Here is a 16,187-nt window from a genome sequence, read left to right as displayed (position 1 = left end):
CCTGGGACAATTTGAGGCCATCTCCTCTTGTCTAACTGTTTGCTCCTTGTTGATCTAACTGTTTGATCCCCCCTTGCTCCAGCCTCCTCTCAGGTAATTGTGGAGAGTGATGAGGTCCCCCCTGAGCCTCCTTTTCTCCAGGCTGAACAATCCCAGCTCCCTCAGCCACTCCTCATAAGATTGGAGCTCCAGACCCTTCTCCAGCTCTGTTGCCCTTCTCTGGACAGGATCCATCACCTCAAAGTCTTTCTTATCGTGAGGGAACTGAGCACAGGGTTTGAGGTGCAGCCTCACCAGTGGTCAGTACAGGGGGACAATCACTGCCCTGATCCTGCTGGACACACTATTTCTGATATAGGCCAGGATGTCTTTGGCTTTCTTGGCCACCTGGGCACATCTGGCTCATGTTTAGCTGTTGTTGACCAGCACCCCCAGGTCCTTTCCCACAGAGCCACTTTGCAGTCACTCTGTCCCCAGCCTGTCGCCCTGCCTGGGGTCCTTGTGATACAAGTGCAGGGCCCAGCACTTGGCCTTGTTGAACCTCACACCACTGACTCTTTTTATAGATAAGCATCACATTTGCTGACCTCCAGTCACCTGGGCCCTCCACAGTTGGACCCTTGGATGGATCCTATGCAGTCCCACAGACCTGTGTGTGTCTAAGAGGTGTAGCAGGTCCCTTTCACCTCATGGGAGCTTTGCTCCCCATCCCCGTCTTTAACATATTTTTAAACTCTATTCAAACTGAAAAGATGTACTGAACAGGGTATCAGCAAGCTATTTAGACTGAAATGCAAACTTAATATAATTTAGTAGACATTTATAGATGGGTTTTTATACACTTGAAGATATTGCAATAAACGTTATGTATCTTTACCACCATACTAGAAAGCAATTTCTCACGTTGTGGAAAGACAGAATTGAGAAAAAAATTTGCTTTCATCTTCTGTTTCACATTCTATTATGGTATATGTTTCACCCAAAGATAAGCTGGAAATATTCCAGAAGAAAGTATAGATCTTAATTTAATTTTGGCAGGAGTTATAGCAGGTTTGCCTAAAGGTAGGAATTATTACTGAAACTGCAGCTTGCTTTTCCTCCTTTTAAACTAGGAAGAGCTGCATTCAATGAATAGATTGGGAAAGAAAAAAATACATTGTGGAAGACGCTACATTCTCCTTCCTACCTTTAATTTTAGTAAACAGAGCAGCCAGATAAGGGATTCCAAGTAAAGAATTTTATGTATTAGCTAATCTGCATAGGGGGAGGTTGTTGAAGTTTAAATTTGCATAAAAATTGTGAAGACTAAGCAGAATAAGATACTCAGGGCCCAAATAAATCCAAATCTCTGTGTCTGAGTACTAAATGTGCTAAAGGGTGCTTTGGGTATGAGCTCTTCTGTGATAGGCACACAACCAAGTGGGTTTATTCAAGTGATGCAACCCTTCCCTTGCTCAGATTCTTCCAGCAAAATAAGGTTTGCAATATTTCATACTATAGTCAATGTTTTATGAGTTTAGAGGAAAAATAAAGAAAGTGGATTGACAATCTGTTCCCACCCTTCCCTTTTTAAAGTATTACAATGTTTTCATCTTCCCTGTTTGGTCTTTCAAAGCTTCATTACACTCATCAGGCTGTGTGAGGTATCTGGTAGCTGCAGTGGAAAAATAATATAGTGCTCTGACTTCAAACTGTCTCCCATGTAATTCAGAGTCAAACTGCAGCACCTCATGGAGATTTAAAAATTATCCTCCTAACTACAGTGCCTTGTACCCTAAAAATGTCAACCATAATCAAGATAAAAGATAACTGAAGCAGCATAAGGAAGATTTCTGTGTAATGTATCTTATAAATTAAGAAAAAGCTTCTGGACTTCTGTTATTCATCAAGAAAGAAATGTCTTTGGATTACCTCACATCCCATGTTAGAAACATATTTGAAGTTATTGCAAAATACCTGTGTAACAGTTTTTACTGTTTTGGTTTCATGGCATCAAAGCAATGCTTTCTATCAAATGATCAATTCTGTCAGCTAATTAGAGGATAAGAAATTTTAGTAAAGAAAAATAATAAAAATATATACAGACATCACTTTTACATTACTTTATGCTATACTTTATGCTATGCTGTGCTTTTCATAGCACTCCTAGAGAAATTTAAAATAATGACAGAAGGGATCAAGGTCAGTTTTTTGCCTCTCTGTAGAGGAGATAAAGAGCAGAGCCCAAATTTCTGGTGTCTTCTCTTTTGGTGTGCATATTTGAGCAAGACTTTAACCCAGACATTCTTGCAATATATGTGCCTTAAAATCCAACACTGAATACAACTGCTGGCATGGAAAACCAAGCTGTGCCAAGTCAGGAGTTGAATACCATCTCCCTTTTCATCATAACACGTTCAATGCAGAGGAAAGAGAAGATATTTGGAAAGACGTAAGAAGAATGGAAACACCCACACATGGATTGGAGAAACAGAAATTGGTAACTCTACAGAAAACAACAAGGAAGACGTAAGCTCTACAAGGTAATGGACAGACATGGAATAAAAGGAAAATGTATTTTTACTGTTTTATTTCTCAAAAATCACAGGCGAACCTAGAATATTTTTCCTAATGAAATCAGAATCAACATATGGAACATATGGAACTTCTTGCCACTGGATCTAGCTGAAGACCTCTCTTTCTGCCGGATGTTTTAACAGATGCCCAAAAGATTAAACACTTAACAAAAAAATAACTGGAACATCTGAGGGGATTAAGATAAAGTTTGGGTTTTTTTCAAATGCATTCACTTAATCCCAGGATAATAAAAATCAATGGAGATTTTGCTGTTGGCTTTATGTGGCTCAGGATGGAACTTTCAGCTATAACCCCTTTAGCCTCAGGTATCAGCTCACCACTAACTCCTGTGGTCTGGGAAGAAATCTCTGTCCACCTGCAACTGGTGTTAGAATTGATTCCCCCAAACCATTTCACATCCTTGCACAACCCAACCTAAATTGGAGAAAAGAATGCGAGGCTGATTGGACCACAGGCATGAGACAGGAAGTCAAAGCTTAAGTATCCAGTAAGATAAATTTATACAATAGAGTAAATATTTGATCTAACAACAAATTAAACTTAATTCACTTCAAACATACAAGAGCCTGAACAACACTGATTGATTCAAGGATTTATTTAAAATCCTTTTACAACTGCTTAAGGGCTTGTACTATAATAGTCTCTACCAAACTGACCCAGGGTGATATTCAGCAATTATGCTGCATTAATTAAAATATTGGTACCTTTAAATGCATTCATTTCTGGATCTTTTCAGGAATATAGACTTAAAGAGTCACAGTGACCAACTATTTTGAGTAGGTGAACACTACACCTCCTTTTACAGTTGGTCAACCCACCTTCCTTCCAGCAAAGAGGTGTGTGATATTCCTATTTCTCCACAGATCAAAAGAAAAGAAATTCATGTGCACCAATCTGCATTTTTACTGCTCCTATTTATTTTCCAGCCGTAGGGTGGCATTCTAAGTTTATGTTCTCTTTACCCCACAATTTCAAATGTATGACTTGTCAACTGAATGAGCTGCATCACTCAAATTTCTCATAAAGTTAATGCCTGGATGCTCATTACTTTATTAGCACATTGAGAAGTGTAAATGTTTCCTACATGTTCAAAGGCACCTCTGCACTCTGCAAGGCAAACCCACAGGATTTATCTGTGAGACAATAGATAACATGGAAAGGTTGGCACTCTGACTTGGACAATCTGACCAACAAGAACTGGCCTTCATGTAGAGACAGGCACAAAGCCTTTCCTTGACACTGCGTGCTGGGTCTGGCTGGGGTAGAGTTAATTTTCTTCCCAGTGGCTGTGGATTTGTGCTGAGCACAGTGTTGATAGTACAGAGATATTTTTGTTATTGCTGAGCAGGGCTTACACAGAATTTTCTGCTTTTTGTGCTGCCACACTGTCGAGGAGGCTGGGGGTGCCTGGGAAGATGGGAGGAGACACAGCCAGGACAGATGACCCAAAATGACCCAAAATGACCCAAACTGACCCAAGGGTTACCCCAGACCATACATCATCATGAGCAGTATGGGGATGTGGGGGAAGAAGAAGGAAGAGAGGAGCTTTTGGAATGATGGAGTTTGTTTTCCCAAGTCACTGATAGATGTGATGGGGCCTTGCTCTCCTGGAGATTGCAGAGCACCTGCCCAGCCATGGGAAGCAGGGGATGAATTCCTTGTTTTGCTTCACTTGTGGGCACAGCTTTTTGATTTCCATATTAAACTGCCTTTATCTCCACCCACCAGTGCTCTGGGTTTTACTCTTCTGGTTCTCCCCTGATCCCACTGGAGCAAGCTGCTGTGGTGGGGCTTAGCTGCTGGCTGGGCTTGAACCACAAAACCCTGTTTTAAATTCAAAATCTTCCTTTGAGGCTTAAAAGGGCGAGAATCAAAAAGGAAGACATGGTGAATGGGGAAACAGAACTACAAATAAACACGTTATTCTCTCCTCATCCAACATGGTGTATTTCATTGTTTCTTGTTTTTGATGCTAAACTTTTATTTTTTCTCTTTCTCCTCTTTTTCTGGAAGATCAGTTTACCTGAGAGCATATTCTGAATAATAAAAAAAGAAACAGAGTAATTTTAAAACTTTTTGAAAACTTCTGAGAAAACTCTCCAAAACTCTCGCATTTATTTTGCAGAATCAGTGAAAAAAAAAAAAAAAAAAAAAACAAAAAAAAAAAAAAAAAAAAAAAAAACAAAAAAAAAAAAAAAACAAAAAAAAACCCAAAAAAAAAAAAACAATAAACCCACCAAAAAAAAAAAAACACAAAACTATGAAAAGTTACAGACCTGCCACTGGTCAAAGCTGTGCCCATCAGGGACACTGCTAATGCATCTGTGAAAATGTATTTGTAAAAGGGTAAAAAGGCTGGGTTTGTATGTGTGTGAGAAGAGTGAGAAAATGTGAGAGAATTAAACAGCCTTGCAGACACTGTGGTCTGTGGACGAGGAGGGTAGGAAGGGAAGGTGTGTTTATTTTTGTTTTATTTCTCATTCTGACAATTCTGTTACAATTAATTGATACAATTGAATTATCAGACTGATTGCTCCAAATCAAGTCTGTTTGGCCCCGATGGCAGCTGGCAAGTGATTCCCCCTGTCCTCAGCTCCACCCATGAGATTTTCAGAGAACTTTCTCCCCCAGGCCCACTGGGAAGGGAGAGTGATAGAGCAGCTTGGTGGCACCACAAGAATCCCACAAGAGGATTTAAAGTCCCTTTAATCAAGGACTTAAAAAAAAACCCAAAACTTTTCAGCATAAGATACTTCCTTAGAATAGTCTGACTCCTGTTCATTTTCTTTTGGGTTTCAATGACAGGAATGTTTTGTGCTGAACTGTATATTAACTATCTACATATTTATATGGTGTTATCCATCACATTGATCGGGAAATCTCTGGAAAATACATAGATTCATCTTACCAATATGTTCAGGAAGTGGAAAGGTTTTATGTCTTTATTTATATGCTAAGTAGCTGGCTGAGGTCTGTAACAGAGCCACAGCTTGTAAATGGGGTTTGGAGATGTCAGATCACAGACACAAGTAGTGTTTGATGGTGATCAAACCCTTCCTGGAAATGCACATACAGAAAGAACCTTCCCTTCTCTTCACCATTTCTGGTGCTCTCTGCTTCCATCCAAATGTTTTGGAGAGGTCCTTTCTTCAGCTGATTTTGTTTTTATGCTGCCATATGAGCCCTGGAAGCCGAAGACTGTGAAGATGAAAAGTTGCAAAGAGGGAGATTCCCTGCTGTTTGTTTGAGTGAAAACCTGTCTGAACCACCCAGAATTAGCCTGGGCCTGTCCTCATCCATGTAGCTTCTTGAAGCAGATACAATAATTGTGTTTTTATTTTGTGATATCAAGGAAGTGTGATGAGCATTGTACCAGAAAGGTCTTGGATTTTTGCAGTTACTCCTCTTCCATCAACTTCAGCAGAAAAATGTGTGATCAATTTAAAATCAGTTCTCAAGCTTGTTGCTGATTGATTATGCATTATTTAATGAATACTCTGCCAATTTCTTCTTTTGAGCCTCATAAAATGCAAACTTTGATGTTCAAATAGCTGTCATTAATGTATTCTGTCATTAGTGTTTTTCCTAATGCATATGATGTGATTACACCAGCTCTTATCAGTTCTTCAAAAAGGGTAATAAAACCATAAACTGCTCGTCACCAGTGAGCTTGCATAATAAGATCTAGTATTTTAATTAGGCTTTTCTTGTTGCCATTTAAATGGTAGTTTGATAGCAGGTGATAAAAAAGATTAAAGACAAAAAACTTCAAAATATTTTCATTCTCTCCATCAATTGGTTCATGTTCATAATTTAGGAAAGAGACAGATAACAACTGTGACAGAGGAGTAAGATAAAGAATTTTTAAACCACCTTCTTTTCTTCACAAAATGAAAATGTCATTATTAAGACTAGTGACAAAACAATGAAATTCTTCCACACAATCATCACATGGCAGAGAATCACATCTAAATAAATGACAGAAAAAACCTACAGTTGCAGTTTTCATACCAGGGTTTGTCTTTGTTTTAATTCAAAGTAAGAAGATAACTCCTTAAGACACCAGGGATTTAGAAGACATAGCAGTTTCTGAGGGGGGCCACAAAGAGATAAAGCTGAGTTTAATTCAAATTTACCTTGTCCAGACTTCGGCAAAGGTCATGTTTATGTCAAGTTTATCACCTGCTTTAAATAGTTCTGCAGGGAAGCTTTCAGGACAGAGAAGCTGAAAAACCCAGGGGACCACTACAGCCAGAAACCACAGAAGTGAAGACTGATACTTGTAAGAATCATGCTGACCCATGAACACATCAAAAACAATATTCATGACTCGTCACTGGGGATGGAAAAATAAACACATCTGATTCCAGTGGTGTGAGAGCTTAGCTGCTCAGAAATCAGTGAAATGAAAAGAAATGGAACTGTTTGTGCAAGGGAAACCACCAGAACCAGTGCAAAAATCAAACAAAGTCTGCTGCCTTCAGTGGCCTTGATTGCACATTTGGGAAAGGAAGTGTAGAAGAGTCACCACCAGTAAATCACGTAAATCTCCTGATTTCAGCCACATAGCTTGGAAACTGCCAATACACCTTGAAAAATAGACAAGAAGAAATAAACTTTGTTTTCATTGCATGCGATCAATGAAGTGACCAAAATGTCAGAGAGAATGGAAAAATGAAGAAACATTTCTTATCTGTGTGAACAGCGCCCAGAACTCTACAACAGAGTCTTAAGGGTTCCCAAGAGAGGATGTGGCTGCCCAGGTGTGGAGGTGACTTCTCTCTGGGGCTGGGGGAGGTGATCCCTTTGTGGGACGTGGGTGGAGGAAAGAAAGGAGCAGTGGGAGCATGTGATACCAGATTTCTGGTCAGGGAGAAGGAGATGTGCCCTTCTCCATATAAATGGAAGAAGCCTCACATTTAAATACCTTGATTCTCATGAGGGACCTTAATCTTTATCTCCTGCAGGGTCAACAACAAGAAGACAATGATCCAGGAGGTCTGTGGAGGGCATTTGTCCTGGCACAGGTGATGAAGGAGCTGATGAAGGGAGATGCTCTGCTGGACCTCACACTTTCAAACCAGCAGAAATTGCAGGGCAAGGTGAAAGCTGGGAGCAGCTGATGCTGCACACACCATGAGGTGGTGAAGTTCATGATCACAAGAGGAAATATGCCAAAAAGAGTATTAAGCCCTGGAATTTAGGAGAGCAGACTTTGACCTATTCAGAAACTTGCCTGGAGGTATCCCAAGCGAGGGAATCCCTCTTGGATTCTCTCTTAGGAAATCAGTAGAGTTTTTATGATTTTGTGGGTTAAAATGTCTTTAGACAATATCCAAAATTGTCAAAACTAGTACTTGAGATAAAGTCCCATATAATGGACTACAGAAGTATGGCAGATTTCTATGATATGGAGGCACATTCCCACAATCTTTCCTTTTAAACTGGATACAGTTTTTTTCTTCCTGATTCTCTCAGCTTCAGTGCATTAATATTCTTCTAGTTTCCTACAAGTTTTTTTTATAGTTTTGACATTACGGATGCTGTGCATTTCCATTTGTATTCTGTGAGCAGATTAGACCACAATATGCATGGATTTTAATCACACCTAGAATCTGCCAAAGTACAGCCAAATAAACAGTTATCATAATTCTGGAGATTTAAAAATATATGTTTCAAGAAAAACGTGCTGTGCTCTTTTCTCTTCTTCAGGGAAGAAAAGAGAGCTTTATTCACCTCAGCAAAGAGTAAGAACCATATCTGCTTGTATTTCATTGCCCTGTATTCTAATGGGGTTATTTTAATTTACAGCTGCCTTGTTATATAAAAGAACGAAATAGTAAATGTACCATTTAGTATAGAACTCTGCTTCTGCTTTTAAGTTCTGCTTGATGGATTATCTTGTATTCTATAACCTAATATCTCTGATGGTTATGTAGGGCATGACTATAAATTAGATTATTTAATGTGAGATGATACAATGTTCCATTTAAAATACTTTATTTTGTTATGGAAGGAACACCTGACTAAGAAGAGCACAAAGAGTGTTTGTGTCAGCATAAGGAAACTGGCAACTGGGATTTAGGATTCCTCCAGGTGCACATCTGACCTTGGACAGTGAGCAGGTCACTGCAATATTCCTGTTTCTCATTAGAAGCTTGATTGTAGGAACACTCAATACCTCTTTCAGGTGAGGAGGAGAGCTAACAGAATTTTTCATGAACTTTCCTCATCTCTGGTAAATGGCAGCTTGTGGGGAAGGAGAGAGCACCACCACAACCAAGGTGGGACACTCCACAGTCCCTTGGGTGGCACTGCTCAGTCTGGCTTGTGGCATCCCAGTGGCTGTTCCTTCACCTCACTCTCAGCAGTGACTGCTGCCATCTAAAGTAAAAGGTCAATATTTTCACAGCAGTTTTTAACAACACTTTTCGTGAGCACATATTTCAAAGGACATCATCCACCAACCACTGATCTGGAAGGTGCCAGGAACCCTTATGCTCAGACAAGAAGATTCTTTTGGCAGTTAGATCTCTGAAATGAAAACTGCCCTTCACAAAGAAGAGTGGTTCAATATCCATAAATCTCCACTGAAATTCAAGAAATTTCTGTAAAAGGAGGGAATTACTTTCAGTGGGGCTGAAAGGTTGGAGTGTTTTCCTGCTAGGAATATTGTACAATAGCAGGTGAGGAAAGGTGGTAACATATAAAGGAAGTGGATTCAGTATTCAATTCAGTATACAGTTTCCTTGCAGAGAACAAGATGGTGAGTTCCTCTAAGCTGGTAAATCCATGGATATTTGCATTTCTTGTAAGAACGCACTCAGTTTCCTTAATGCAGACTGAGAATGTCAGTGACATTTAATGCATCAATTCTGTAAGTCCATTTAAAGGTAGGAATCTATCGCTGTAACTTCACCAGAAAACAAATTGACATATAGGAAATTACAGAGGAAGCCTGTGGCAGTGTCCCACCCCCAGGGGAAATGCCTGCACCATCTTATATCTCATATTTAGGTATAAAGGCAATTATTTTCTGATTTATTGGTGAAACTTCTATGGCAAATAATCAATTTCATTTTGTCCTCTGAAATCTTGCAGGCCCACAAAAAGAGCAACATCCTATTTGAAATGAAATTACCTACATCTTCCTTCAGTAACATTTATTGCAGCACCTTGAGTTATCCTAAATATCTTGCCCTTTTGCCACCTGATGAAGATGCAGTCCCAAGGATGCTGGGAGGAGAAAAGATGTGACCATTTCTCAGCAAAGAACATAACTGACTATGCCAAAAACTCCCTTTGGGAAAAAGGACCCAACACCAAGCCCAGGGGTGACAAAGGAATGACAAGGATGTGCAAAGTTAAAAATAGGACACTGCTGCCACTGTAACCAAGGAGAGAGCATCAAAGGAATAAAACCCCAACAAACAACAAAACAAAACAAAACAAAACAAAACAAAACAAAACAAAACAAAACAAAACAAAACAAAACTGAAACACAACACTTTTCCAGTGTAATTATTTGAATAATAATTCAAATAATTGAGAGGAGAGGGGAAAGGAGCAACCTGTCCAAGTGCTGAGTGTATATGTAATATATCTTACTGAAATTTCCCTAAAAAATTCATATCATGATGTTTGAGAAGGTGATGTGGAGATGACACATTATTGTGCTGAAATGTTTGCTTTTCCAGAATGCAGGGACCATGTTAAAATCTGCCTGAATACCCCTCACTATGCTTAAATAGGACTTACATAGACTTTGGGGACGGTGAGGAGAGGGAGACAGGGCAGAAATCTTTTTTTCTTGAAACTGGTAAGATAAGCAAGCAAGATAAGCAAGCCAGAATAATTACATACAGCAGACCACAGCTAAATATTGATTCAGATGTCATTGCAAAAAGAAAAGGTGAGGGAACAACAGCTTGAAAATAACAATGCAAAAATCTATGAAAGAATGGTAGAGACAAATAGACCTACAGTAATTATACACAAAGCAGTTCAAAAGCCCTGCTGGAATAAGAACAACAGCAGATGATTCAGTGCCTCCTGTGAAAATGGTCCTTTTCCCTTGTCTCTGTGCAGCCCTTCTGCCTGGAACTAAGCTGGCATGACAGGCACAAATTCAGGCAGGGAAAAAACTCCTAATTAGAGGAGTCACTCCAGTTTAGTTCCAGGTGTCATCACTTACTCAGCTTTCTTTTTGCATCTAGATATCCTAGCTGGAAAAATATTGTACTACAACATAAAAAAAAAAAAAAAAAAAAAAAGATAAGGGAAATGGGTAGGTTCTGGTCATGTGCAGCAGGATCTACCATCCAAATGTTTTATATATTAAAAAAAAATCAGTGTTTCTCTTAATTGCATTGCAGTTTTTTAAACGGCAATATTTATGACAATAAGCTGTTTACCAGCATCAGCATTCCCTGTTTGAAGGCACCTGCAAAGCCCTAACATGGTAGAGGCTGAGAGAATCATTCCATTTTTTTTCCCCTGGCATTTTCATTTCCCTGAAATAGAGATTTCTTATTGCATCTTCTGCACCTGCTGTGAAACTTAACTTCTGTTACCTTAGAACCAATTATAAACGTGATTGCAGCACAATCTACAGGAATAGGAAATAGTTCCTGCTCCAAACAGAGCTGACACTGAAAAAGGCTTATTGCCTACGAATGAAGGAAAAACATGTTTTGACCCTTCTGTGGGGCTGCAGTAAAACACAAGGACATATAAAACTTCCAGCAACCCCAATCTGCTTTCTGTATGCTTTTGGTACATAAAGAAACTGTGTAAACAGTAATAGACTGACTGGTCAGGAGAATCTTAAAAAAAATAAATGTTTCTCTTTGTAGGAGAATAAATACTATGATCTATGAGAGAGTTGTTTTTAGAATTATAACTGCTGCCTCTAAGGTTCTGCAAAACTGCTTCTCCCAGCATCTGATGTGTCACCATCACCATTAATATCTGTCAGGATGGTTACAGATTCTGATTTTGAAAAAAAAAAAAAAAAAGAAAATAGCAGCACAGCAGAAGTGCTTCTGCTTTTGATATTGGAGTTTAACAGCTCCTGTGAACTGTATTCAGTGCTGCCAATGCAGACAAATATTCACTGCATTTTACTAGAGCAGGCCTCCTTCCTTTTGGCAGCAGGGCCCATGGAAATTCCCAGCTTGTCCTTAACACAAATTCTCTGACGCTGTTGTACACCACAACGACACAGACTCCGACTTCATGGCTCCTTTATTTTTGGGATGTGTCTCTCTTTTATACGACTCTACCCAGACCAACTGGATGGGTGACACAAAGACAAACCTCTTCAATCACACTGTTCAGACCAGAGGGACATCAAGAAGAAGTCCCTCCTGGGGAAAGGAATGTATACAAAGTACAGTTTACAAAAACACTTCTCTCGTTTACAGAAAATTCCCTAGGAAAGGAATTTCAGAAAACCAAAACACCTCAGGCACAAAACCAGGGCGACAATACTTTGAACCTGGATGTGCTTGTTTTGGGGTAACTTAGATAAAAACCTCCGGAAAGCTTCTTTGGGTTTATTGGATTCTTTGAGCACCTCAGTTAAAATCATGCACTGGACAGTCTCTCACTCCTGAAGAACTCCCTGATTTTGGCTCTGCTGCCAAGAAAAACAGAAAAGAAACCTCTTTCACACTGCACTTTTCTTGACAGATAGACAGGTCCAGACCTGTCAGCCACACAAGTTTTATGAAGCAGAGTTCAGCATCTATTAACTTTTCTTAGATACTGTTGGGGCAAATGTACCACAGGAACATTGTGTGAGCTCTCGGCATGTGGGCAGAGCCTTGGAACATGATGAAACTGGTAAAATATTCCAATAAGATCAATTAGCAGAAGGTTTTTATTTTATTTTATTTTACTTTGGCAGCATCACAAGTGGGTAGCTGTTGAGTCACAGATGACACGATCAGAAAAAGAGAAGAAATCCAAGGAGTGAAGATTCTTGTGCAGATAAGCACACCCAGAACAGGACAAAGGTACAGAATAACACTTTTTGCAGTCCTGTCATGCCACCCACGGCCTCATATTGCTGGAAAGCATCACACAAACTGAGGGTAGCACAGTCTGTTCACTAAAAAACCACCATGCACCCTGCTGAAGGCCAGTGGGCTGAGGAGATGGAATACTAAGTGAGGCTTCGGGCTGTCAGGTGCACCATGGAAAGGACGGATTTTTCCCACAGGCATTTTGCATAGTCATTTACACCCACAAATAGTGAATATATATCCCATGGCTATTCCAAGTTAACAGTGTTTTTCACTCTGCTCTGTAAAGGCACAAATGATGAGTCATGGTTTAGGACAAATGGGAGGAATGAGCCCTTTATGAACAGCCAGATTTAGGGAATGTGTTCCCTCTTGCATTGAAATTAGTGGCTCTCTTTCTAATGACTCTGGAGCTCACACTGGTGAGGGCCCCAATTCTTCCAACAGCTTTGTGAGACTTCATTTGTCAAGACTTTGGCTGAGATCAGAGAAAAGCTGAAGCATTTTTCTGAGATGCCTGAAGTGAGAGCTTTTTTTGCATTCTGATCTTCTGACAGATTTTCTCTGATCCATTATCTGCCTTGATTTAAACAGCTCAGTTGGCAAGTGTGGCATTCTGCAGGCTAGTAAGAAGTCAAGAACCACGCTCTGAGGACTTAATCACCCAAAAATTGGCATATAATTTAATGAGAAAGGACAAAATAAAGCAAAATAAATAGAAAATTGCTCCTGGGAATATTCCACTATATTTTTAATCACAGAAAATACAGATTATTCAGACTCCTATTTCAGATATGTTTCTTTTTGGAATGATTAGACATGCAAGAGAGAAAGAGGTCAGGCACAGCAACCCAAAGTTCCCACAGGAAGGATGAAATAGAAGCTACAAAGAGAATAAAAATTTTGGAACCAAGCCCTCTTACTCTCCTGCCCTGCCTTTCCTTTATGTTGCAAGAAAAAGAGAACAAACCAGGCGATTTCAAGGGGAAAGCTTTTTTTATTTCCTGAAGACTGGGCTAACTTCAAGGTGATGCAAAAAACTCACTTGCCTTTTGCTCCCACCTTTGCTGGAGTGGAATTGGATTGAGCCATGCCCAGGGGGCTGCTGCTGTGTGCCCACCAGGGCTGACACACACTGGGGGTCCTCTCTGCTGCTGTGGGACCCCCCTCAAACACTCTCAGGAACCTCCTGGGAGCAGAGGAGCTGCCTTGGACTTCCCAGTGACTCCTTTCCCTCCCACTCAACATATTTTCCCTCCTCCTCCTGCAGCGCAGCTCGGTGTACATTTGGCAAACACATTCCCACTATCAAAATTTTAATAGACTTTAATTTTTCTCTGTCTTCGCATCTCCACAGAAGGTGACACGAATTTTGCTGGCAATTATATTCTGAGTAACCCAATTAGTCCTGAAATACAGAACAGTGAACGTGGTGTGTTTCTTGATCTCATTTAATATTCTTGTAGGGTTTTTTTTTCTTATTTTAAAAGCTTTATTTTTTTTTCCTCTGGTAATTCTCTGCTGATTATTAGATATAAAAAAGCCTATATTGATGTATGTAAAAGCATGCTTATTTTATGAACTACAGCTATAATTTTATTTCGAGGTAAATGACTGGCAAAGAAAAGGGCAAAAAGGCACATATGTTAGAAGCATGAAAAAATAATACTTAAACTACCAGTGAGTTACTCCTCACCTACCCTGACTCCAAATGCAAGAACAGGCAAGAGCCTTCAATTAAAGGCCAATAATTTTACATATTTTACATTTTTCAAAATAAAAACAAAACAAAACAAAAAACCCACAACACTCCCCACCAAAAAAACCCCCAAAACCCAAAAAACCAAAAAAAACCAACCAACCAACCAACCAACCAAACAAAAACAAACACAAAAACAAAACCAAAAAAAATCACCAAAAAAAGGGAAAAAATAAGCATGCATCACAAACTCTCTGTAGCAAGAATTTTCCAAGATTCATATGGAATTCAACAAACTCAGGGATTTTTAAAGGTACCTAAAACATATGCAGCATGTACCCCACAGAGGGAACATGCATGAAACTTGGTCTTCAGGAATTCTTAGGGTTTGGGGTTTTCACTATAAATCGCTTAAAAAAATATAGTAGAAATTGGTGTCAGCCTCATCAGCATTAAACGATAAATTTGGGAATAAAGAAGACTTTTCTTCTCCTGGACTGTGTATTCTCTCGTGTTGGAGATATAATTTGTCTGTTTTGGTATGAACATTCTTCCTTTTTGTCTGATTATTTTACTTTGGTAGAGAAGGCAATGGAGGCAGCCAATTGGTCACCTCAGCTTTGCTATATATATATTATATATACTTTTATATATATTTTATATAAAGATCTCTCTAGATTTTCTTTCCAAGGTGGGAATTAGGTGCAGCCCTTCATCTTTGTAAAATGAGCATGGATGTGAGTCAGCACTGAGCTGTGAGCACAGGTGCCGAGGGCACAAATGTTCACAGCAAAACTCTATTAAAGGAAGGAAGATTCACTTGTGGGGTGGAGAATGTGACCAATGCCACTCAATATTAGCTTTTAATTAGCAAGTGTAGTTTTTCTTACATGTTGTGGAACTATTTTAGACTTAAAAATAGAGCTAGTAACTTAAATAAATATTTTGGCTTTTTTTGCTACATCCTAAAGGTATTTCCTGCACTTGGTGGGGGGATTGGAGCAACATGATGTGTGAGGTCCCTTCCAACTGTGTGCAGTGAAGGCAAAAATCTCCTCAGAAGATATTTTGCAAAGAGGTTAAAGGCTGCTGACTCTCCTCTCTGATCAGATTTGAGGTCAGTGACTCTCAAACACAATTTTCCTGATGAAGCAGAGGAAAGGCTTTCCTGTTCCTGTATCTGGTGTGTTTCCTCTAACCTGATTTTGAGACTTGCAAATATAATGACTCCTACTGCTGTTTTTTAAAGTTACAGAATTTAAAACAATCTAGTTAAGGACACAGACAAACAGTCCCCAAGAGAGGACTGGGACCAGTAGATATCTGCCAGATTTTCTCTTATAATGAGCTTCCAAAGCTCATTTCTTGGTATAAAGCTTCCATATCAAAAGAAAGATGTTGCCATTTTTTCATTACTCGTTATGGTAGAAAGAGAATGTTTGGAATATGGAAAAGCTTAATATTGGATTTGCACTAGGAAATGAAGCCAGGGGATCTGGCCAGGAAATACATGCTCTGAAAAATGGGCAGATCCAGGATGGCAGTGGCTGAGGGGTAAAATACTGGGGATTTTAAGATTTTTGCAGCATGAATAGCTCCATGAAATATAACGAATCCCTGACAAGTGGTGTGGTTTGTATTTTTTTTTAAGCATCTCTGAAAACTTTCCAGGATCCACTTCTAATTCTGTCTATTTTGCAAACAACCACAGGGCAAATTCAGGGCAGCTCTGTTCTGGAGAGATGCATTCTCCAAACGGGGCTGCTAATATTAACATATCCCCAGTGCCAAGTTTGCAAGTCTGAAGATGCCCTTGTGAAGCAATGAGATGCTAAATAAATCAAATTGTCTATTATCTCTATAATCTGTCCTGTGTCCAA

At 39.5% G+C, this 16,187-nt stretch overlaps 1 long non-coding RNA gene across 1 annotated transcript in view; it reads right to left on the bottom strand.

Moving 5' to 3' along the window:
- Positions 1-4,522: 4,522 nt before the first annotated feature.
- The window catches only part of LOC136358485 (uncharacterized), a 1,172,843-nt gene continuing 1,161,178 nt past the window's right edge, over positions 4,523-16,187 (bottom strand). Inside the window, exon 3 of the long non-coding RNA XR_010743121.1 lies at positions 4,523-4,838. This is a non-coding gene — a long non-coding RNA (uncharacterized lncRNA). The remainder of the gene's footprint in view (positions 4,839-16,187) is intronic.

The sequence above is a fragment of the Sylvia atricapilla genome, chromosome 1 (assembly GCF_009819655.1).
Source record: "Sylvia atricapilla isolate bSylAtr1 chromosome 1, bSylAtr1.pri, whole genome shotgun sequence".
NCBI classification, from domain to species: Eukaryota; Metazoa; Chordata; class Aves; order Passeriformes; family Sylviidae; genus Sylvia; species Sylvia atricapilla.
The sequence above is the reverse complement of the archived record's forward strand: the minus strand, read 5'-3'. Positions and strand labels throughout refer to the sequence as shown.